Here is an 8,580-nt window from a genome sequence, read left to right on the forward strand (position 1 = left end):
ACTTAGCACAAACTCAAAGGCAGCTGTCTCCATGGGTTCTTGGGGGTGTTCAGGGATTAACTATACAGGATGAGCCTGTTCTACACACAGCCCTGCTGCGTCTTCTCAAGTGGTTTCCGGCTCCTCCCCTTAGGGCTTCGGGGGACAGAAATGCTGAGACTTTCGGGCCAGGACGCAGTCTCTTCCAGCTGTACTCTTACTGCGCATGCCAGGACCCGGCCATGCCCCAGACGTCCCTCCACCCAGCCAGTCATTCACCCACCTTCCTTCCACCCTTTGTGTATCGAGCCAGCCGTAGCTTTCGTGCTTTCATTCATCAAACATTTATTGAGCACCTTAGGTGTGGAATACAGGAATACACAGATGGACGGCACACCTCCCTGCTGCTAAGGAGCTCGCATTGCAGGAAATCTGTTTCAAAGGCAAAGGGAGACAATATGCTAAAGCAATGGGTTCAGATTTTGTAATCTTGTCCAACTAACAAACTCCTACTCATCCGTCAAAACCCAACTTAAATATGGCCAACCTACACAACTGCCCGTCCCCACCTCCAAGAGATATTTCCCCTGGCTATTTTCCATGGCTCTATTTCAGGCCTTCTCATTGCTGTTAGTACCTGTCTCCTCTACCCTACAAGGGCAGCAACTAGTCTTTCCTAAATGTATCTCCTGGACTGAGCCCAGTCTTTCCAAGTTTTGTGACTCTAAAAACTACTTGGGAAACTTGCTAAAAATGCTGACTTTCCAGTTCCACTCCTGTGCGATCTGATTCAGTACGTCTGAGCCTGGGGTCCGGAATTTGCATTTTTCATGAGTGTTTCGGGTGAATCTGGTCCATGTGATCTACAGACCACACTTCAATAAAACGATGCCAGGGCCTTGATAAAAACTTTTGAATGAAGGAAGAAAACCAAGAAATTAAAGGTCAACAAAAAAATCTGTGATTTCTTTTTTTTTAATTTTTTGTTTTTAATGTTTATTTTTGAGACAGGGAGAGACAGAGCATGAACGGGGGAGGGTCAGAGAGAGAGGGAGACACAGAATCAGAAACAGGCTCCAGACTCTGAGCTGTCAGCCCAGAGCCCGACGCGGGGCTCGAACTCACGGAGCGCGAGATCATGACCTGAGCCGAAGTCGGATGCTTAACCGACTGAGCCACCCAGGCGCCGCCCCCCCCAAAAAATCTGTGATTTTAATAAGGTCTATGGATTTTACCAATGAGAATTTCCTAGTTTTTATATTGGATGAAGTTATACCAAATGTGACTGCTGAGGGAAGCTGGGTGAAGGGCCCTTGGGACCTCCCATTTTTGTAACTTCCTGTGAATCCGTAATATTTTCTAAGGAAAAAAGTTGTTTTTTTTTTTAACTCTCTTGTTTTTTCAAGGCCTCAAGGATGTGCGCTTGTAATTTCCTTCAGACCACCTGTCTCCTGACGTTTAACCCCACCCTCTTGAGATGTCAACAATCTACAGATGTCTGTTGAGTGTAATTATCTACTTCATTATTATTCAATTCATTCTCTGTTATTAATGAGAGGCATTCATTCTTTGCTTAATTTCTCACTATCCCACAAAGTAATCTTATAAAAAAATACTTCCTTGTTAAGTAAGATATATACTAACATTATTTGGGGAAGTTGGGGACAACACTTGAGACCATACAGATGATACTCTGTTACAAAGCCGGCATCCAAAAACCTTGCTGTCTTCATGTGTGTGTGGATCCCAGTGCTTCTCAGACTTGACTGTACATTAAATATGGCCCAGGGGGCGTTAAAAAATCTCAGTGCCCAGGCCGCGCCCCGTTCCCATTAAAATGAGAATTTCTAGGACGGGGACAAGGCATCAGTAGTTTTTTTTTTTTTAGAATTTTTTTTTTAACGTTTATTTATTATTGAGAGACAGAGAGACACAGAGCATGGGCAGGGGAGGGGCTGAGAGATGGAGAGACACAGAATCTGAAGCAGGCTCCAGGCTCCGAGCTGTCAGCACAGAGCCTGATGCGGGGCTCAAACTCACAAACCGCGAGATCATGACCTGAGCCGAAGTCAGACGCTTAACCGACTGAGCCACCCAGGTGCCCCAGGCATCAGTAGTTTTTAAAGCCCCCCCCCCCACGTGATTGCAGCCAGTGCCATAGGCACTGCCATCGCGTGAGAGGCCTGCTCAGGCAGAGAGACTCTGAAGTTCCTTCTGAGCTGCTTTCTGGCTCTCAGTTCAGCTCAGAAAGAGCCACAACGCTATGCAAGGGAGGATGGGCTCTGTGACCTCTCTGCCGTTTCTCATTCCTTAAAGCGGAGGCCCGGAGGCAGGCAGGACTCATGCTAGCCTTCCCATGCATCTTGGTTCTCTGCTCTCCACACGCGTGGGTGCCTGCTTGTCTGGGTGCCTGAAAAACTCCTTTCAAAGCAGATCGACATTTCACAGGGTTCTGACGACCCTCGGTGGTCCTCCGAAGTCCCCCCAGGCCTGACTGGCTCACTTACAAAGAGGCCCACAGTGTCTGTCCAGGTCAGCAACTTTTCACGAGGTCGGCCGGGTCCACACCAGTTTTCTGACCCGGAGTGGGGGTGGGGGGGTGGAGTTCCACTCACAGAGTACCCTGTGACAGAAGGAAAAGAGGCTGGTGCCCAGCTCCGGGGGCAGAGCACCAGGCTGAGTGGCTGATGGGATCTCCTGTGGTCACAGAAGGATCGCTTTGGGGAGAATCTGTTATCCCTTGATGACGTGGGCCTCTGTGTTCTACGAAGAGGGCCATTTTCCCAGGTAGATCTGGTCCTGCAGATTGTGGAGCTGGGAACCTGCAGACAGGACCTGCGTTCCTTCTTTGGTCCCCGGGGGCTCTCCACTCCTTCCGCCTCCCAGGCAGCTGAGGGGGGCTGGAGGGGCCAGGAGGGGTCCCGCACGGACAACCTGCAAACTGCCACCTAGGGCAAGGGTCACGTACCTGCATCTAGAGGATGTCATTCACTTGGCCTGTGCGGGGTGGGCCCCGGGAGCCCCATCAGAGATGGCCTAGTTAGCCAAAGGGACCTGGCTTGTTGCCAGCTGGCAAAGGCTTCTAACACACTCTGCTCTCCGCAGAGTCACCTGGAGGCCGCTAAATATCTTAGCTCCGAGGCCATCTCCCCTGTCCTTACCCACGCCTGCCTCCCCTCTCCAGATCCCTCCTCCCTCCCGCCCTCCTCTGCTCGCTTGACACAGAGTTGTAGACGAAGGCGGGAGAGAAAGGTCTCACACGGATATGAACAAAAAAAGTGAACTTTCCAATGGATGAATTGGGTGACCCAAACGGCAAAGAAAAAGGCGGTTTGTAATCTTGAGTCTGGCCACTGTAATAGCCAAGCTTTATTTATCCTGTGTCCCAGATACTGCATTTTACGCGTTAAATCCTCCTAATCCCCTAACAGTACTGGTATCTTCTCATGCCCATTTTACAGATGAGGACTTGGAGGTCCTGGCTTTGATGTGGATCTAGAGACTGCACGTTTCATCAGTGGGTTCTTCTGTGTAAGCTCCAGAATCCTCCGCATTGAGACCAGAGGCACATTCTTATTGCCCTGGGAAGGCACCAGAGCCCCTCTCCCTGGGGGACGGATACTCTTCACTGAGGAGCAGGACCCCTAGAGTGGGAGATTGGGGAGGAGGAGGCTTCTTGGCTGTCGGGTAAAAATGGCCTAGAGGACAGAGCCCCCCCTCTTGGAGCAGGGAGTCAAGATGTATCGGCCTGGCCCGTGTCGGAGGCCCTCCCCCCACTCTACCAGGACATTTTAGCAAGGGGCTAATGTCAAAGACGGGGTCATCTTTGACCCCATTAGACCCCGTTAGAGGGAAGCAGGGATGGTGGGTCCACTTCTCCAGGTGAAGCTTCTCAAGGTGAGGCAGAGCAGAGACCCTCCCACCCTGCTCCCAGAGAAAGGGAACAGCTCATGAATCGTTAAATGAATTTAGGATAAGCATGTTACAGTGTCTGTCCGTTAACATTTTTCTACACCTACGTGTTGTGGCGAGACTTAAGCAGTTTAATGTGCACAGAATACTTAGGACAGTGCCTGGCACACAGTCAGTACGATGCTGGTGTTAGCAGAGAAGCGGTGGTCTCTTTGGAGACCAGAATAATTTTCAGCAGGTGACACCGTGGCGAAATCAAAGAGCCTCTTTTTGTTTTACGTTTATCTATTTGAGAGAGGGAGAGAGAGAGCGCGCGTGCGCACATAAGCGGGGAGGGGCAGAGAGCAGGAGAGGCAGAATCCCAAGCAGTCTCCACACAGTCAGCACGGAGCCCACGCGGGGCTCGAGCCCACCAACCGTGAGCTCGTGACCCGAGCTGAGATCAATAATCAGACGCTCAACCGACTGAGTCGCCCAGGCGCCCCTACTAAATAAAAGAGCTTCTTGACTGTTACGTATCAGACATACCAGAATATTCTACGAGGAAAATCAGTAGCCTTTCCTTCCCTGGCCCCTTGTATGACCTGTTTTGGCGGAGGCGAAAGATAATAAACGTTTATCTGAGTACCTACTATGTGCCGGGCACTTCTGTGTGCACCATCTCGTGAGGTCCTGACCTCGGCTCAGAAGGGCATTCCCTTTTCCAGAGAAGGAAGCTGAGGCTCAGAGAGGTTATGAGCCTTGCCCCTGATTACAGGCGCCACCCGGGCCTCCGTGCCATTGCAACTGCATCTGGTGACAGAAGATGGACAGACAGTATGACCTTCGGAAAACCCTCACAGCCTGAAGCTTCGCACTTGGGCTCGCTCAAGCCGCCAGCAAAGTGGAGATTGGAAACTCATCATGCTTTCCTCAAAGTGTTTCTCTTCTGCCACAGTAATAAATTCTCCCGACATTAGCAGGAGCCGAGGTGGGGGGGGGGGGGGAGGGGTGGCGAGGGAGGGTGGTCAGCCCAGGGCGCTGACTGACAACTCTAGAGCGAGCCAGCGTGGACGGAGGGCGGCCCGGCATTCTGTGTGCGGAGGCCGTGGGCAGGGTGATTGCTGGGCTCCCGTGAGAACAGGCGGTCCACGAAGCTTTGACTCACACTTTGTAAATTGGTTTCATGCATGGGCTATCAATGGGGGCCTGGCTAGATAATAGGATTTTCCAACACAGTTCTTCTCCCCTCTCCTCTGCAGCCTTCCACATCTCCATGCAGAGCGCCTGTAGGGATGTGATGTGCTTGGCCGGGCGGGCCCTGGTCAGGCTCCACGGCTCTGGCGGGGGCCGTGCAGATCTAAGAGGCCATGGTTCAGAGCTGCCTCGGAGGGCGGCTTATGTGCTCCACTAACACAGCGAGGGGGAGGACAGCGTCCCAGGCAGCCCCTGCCAGGCGGGCTATGGGTCCAGGCACTCCCAGCCATGCCTGCTTGTTACCGGGGGAGGGTACTCAGGACGTGCCCCGGGGGTGGGGGGGGGGGCTCCGTGACTGCTCACGGCTTCACTGCGTGGTCCCGCCAGCCTTGACCGTCCATGGCAACTCCCTGCCACGCGCAGTCTGACTCCAGAAGAGGCCCAGCAGAGCCCAGAAAACCCAAGCAGCCCAAATGCAACCGTTTACTACAGGCTGAGCCCAGGGAAAGCGCGCTCGGGAGAGGCAGGTGAGGGAACGAGGCCTGGGCTGGGATCAACTTCAGCCGGGGACCCCAGGAGCATGGATTATGCTTCAAGGTCAGACTCACCTGAAGGCAAGGGGGCTGGTCTTTTGTGCCCCTGGGTCAGTCAGTCATTGTTTCATGGCTTAAGGCGAGGTGACTAGGGCAGGGTGTTACTGCCTACCCTCTGGGGTCAGGTGGCTCCCATTCCGTCTAAGACTCATTCTCTAGAGACGGGGGACAGCTGCGAGTTTTAGCAGCCAATGCTCAGCTGGGGGGTGAGTGCACCGGGCCAGCCACGGGGATCTGAGCGGGACAGCAGCATCACTTGCACCGTACCCGTGGGTACACAGCCAGGGCACGACTCAGCCAGAACCCTATCAAGAGCCAGCCTGGTGACTCTGACTTCTAGAAAGCCAGAAGGCCGTGGAATTAGCTGGCATTACAGTGAGCGGTATCCGTGACAGCCTAGGCATCACCCCAACACCTGTCCCCGACACTACAGAGACGGTAACTCACAGATCTGTTCTCTTATCTCTTCCCAGCAGGGACGCGTGCCCGCCGCTCCTACCAAGGGCAGAACGGGGGACTTCTTGCCCAGGCTCCCCGAAGCCAAGGCCAGCCCCGTCCCGTCTGCATCACGGCACACGGGACACCTATCAAAGCTCCTCTGTGACCATCCAAAGCCTCCTCCCCCAGAGCCGCTCCCTCGAGTTTTCGGCTGAAACACAAATGCCCGCCTCCGATGCGGAAAAGAGATTAAATTGGGAACAATCTTAATTCTCTCTGGCAGAGGGAAGCGAACGAGGGCTGTCAGTTCCCCAATGATATATTGTTAAGGAAATCCAGGTTTAAAGGTATTTCATAAGTTTGCCTTTGCCTGCTAATAAAGAGAGTCAGCTAACGGAATCCGATCACCAGGCGAGATGGTAATGAGATAATGCCGCGAACTCCACAGAGACCCAGCCGGCTCCTTGAAATTCCTCAGAGAGAGAGTTTCTGAAGTGCCACATTGTGACGAGGAAGGGAGAGTAAGAGAGAAAGAGAGAAGGGAAAATGGGCATAATTAGCCGAGTAGATTAGGTGATTCAACAAAGATCATACGGTCTCAGCAGGCTGAAAAGCTGTGGTATTTATCAACATACCTCGAGGATGCTTCCTGGTCTCCGGGCCTTTCTGTCTTCTCAGCGAGACAAGTGAGCTCAGCGCCGTCTTTCTGGAATATCCAGAGACGGAAGGCCTTCTCATAAACAAATAGGCAGGTCTGCCTCGTGTCCTCGCCGGCTGGCTAGCTGTGGGGCTCAGCTAGGCCTCCCCGAAAGCCCGCAGGTTTGGGGAAAGAGGGTGGGTTCCGAGGGACCCTGGCCTAGGACTGCGCTCCCTCCGGTGGGTGTCCAGCCTGCTCACCGACTGCGTGCTGAGTGCTCGGGTTGGGCGGGCTGCGATGGGGCTTTGGCTCCACTCTGGTGGCATTTAGCTCACGTCCTCACCGTCCCAGGGCCGAATCGTGACCCATACTCTGGGGCAGGTTAATTCTGTGCGTGCACCTGGGTACAAATGACCAACCTGTTTATCAGACTAGAAAGGAGGACCCATCCACAGTCCAAGACAATGTGGTTCAAGGCTTAAAGCAGTAACGTAAATTTCTTCAACAGTCCTACTTACTGGGGCGCCTGGGTGGCTCCGTTGGTTAAGTGCCGGCTTCGGCTCAGGTCATGATCTCACGGCTCGTGAGTTCGAGCCCCGCGTCGGGCTCTGGGCTGACAGCTCGGAGCCTGGAGCCTGCTTTGGATTCTGTGTCTCCTCTCTCTGCCCCTTCCCTGCTCGCGCTCTGTCGCTTTATCTCTCTCTAAAATAAATAAATGTTAAAAAATTAAAAATAAATGAATAAATAAAAACTCCTTACTACTGAAGCTAGCTCAGCCCCTATGCTCACTCAAAACCGTCATGCTTACCTTCATAGAGATACACATTTTTGTTCTGTGAGAAACTGATGAAGCCTCTTTCCAGAAAAAGTACAGACACACACACCCGAGTTGTGGTGCAATTTCAGGGGTCCACACATCCTGACCATAAACCCCAGGTTTCAGAACCCTGGAGGAAAGGGGATATACCCTATTGAGACATATGTGGCCTAGGCGGGAGGCCATCCGGAAGCTGGCCAGCCCCTGAGACAGACGGGCTCTGGAGCGGGCTCGAGTTTTAATTTTCTGGGCCTCCCTGGTTGTGATTTCAGGTGTCTGGGTCTCTGGGTGAAAGGGAAGCCAGGGGCCAGCAGGGGCGAGTCCAGGAGCTGTGGCCCTTGGATCCATGCGGGGACCTGCACGCTGGTCTCTTGTCTTGTGGGATCTTGGTCGCCTCTACTCTGCTGCCCAAATGACCCAGCAGATGATCTCCTGGAAGGAAAGGGGCTTTGGAAGGCAGCAAAGAGGGGCAAGTGGGGGGACTGTGTTCCTGCCACAGTCAGGCTGGAAGGCAGTGAACCCCGAGGGACAGAGTGATGGTAGCCACACCAGAGCGGAAAGAAAGGCGCTGAGGCTCTGGGGCCTGGAAGGAAGGACAGGAGGGAGGGTGGGCCCGGGGTGTGGCTGGGTTTGAGAAGGAGCAAGGGGGTGTTACCCGAGGGCGACTACCGGCTTCCTGCCATAGAACCAGAGGGGTTCTGAGCTGACTGTAGTCATAAGTTTAGATACCAGCCATTAGCTTTGCTGTCCACACGGGGTTTCTTTCCCCCAGTGATCACTGATGTATCGTGTCCCCGTAATTGTGTATTGTATTTTGGCAGCGATGCATCCAGAGGAGATTGGAAACCCAGATCGAACCCTTCCTCCCCGGAAGAGCATCCATCACTCCGAAGGCACTGGGGGAAGTGAGGGAAGAGAGTCAGGGGGTGCTCACATGCAGCCAGAAAAATGTGGGAACTGTCTCGGATCTCGGAATCCTGCATGGCCCAGTATCGACTGCGGATAGCGCCCACGTGGCTTCGCTGTCT

General features: G+C 53.4%; 1 long non-coding RNA gene across 1 annotated transcript; it reads right to left on the bottom strand.

Annotated features, from left to right (window-relative positions):
* Positions 1-5,574: 5,574 nt before the first annotated feature.
* LOC128776113 (uncharacterized) lies at positions 5,575-7,431 on the bottom strand. Its single transcript, XR_008421039.1, has 3 exons — positions 7,254-7,431; positions 6,734-7,135; positions 5,575-6,587 (listed from the first exon to the last, which is right to left on the bottom strand). It is a non-coding gene; the product is annotated as an uncharacterized LOC128776113 (long non-coding RNA).
* Positions 7,432-8,580: the final 1,149 nt, after the last annotated feature.

Source organism: Panthera pardus, unplaced genomic scaffold (genome assembly GCF_024362965.1).
Source record: "Panthera pardus isolate Hobbes unplaced genomic scaffold, ASM2436296v1 HiC_scaffold_12, whole genome shotgun sequence".
Taxonomy (NCBI): domain Eukaryota; kingdom Metazoa; phylum Chordata; class Mammalia; order Carnivora; family Felidae; genus Panthera; species Panthera pardus.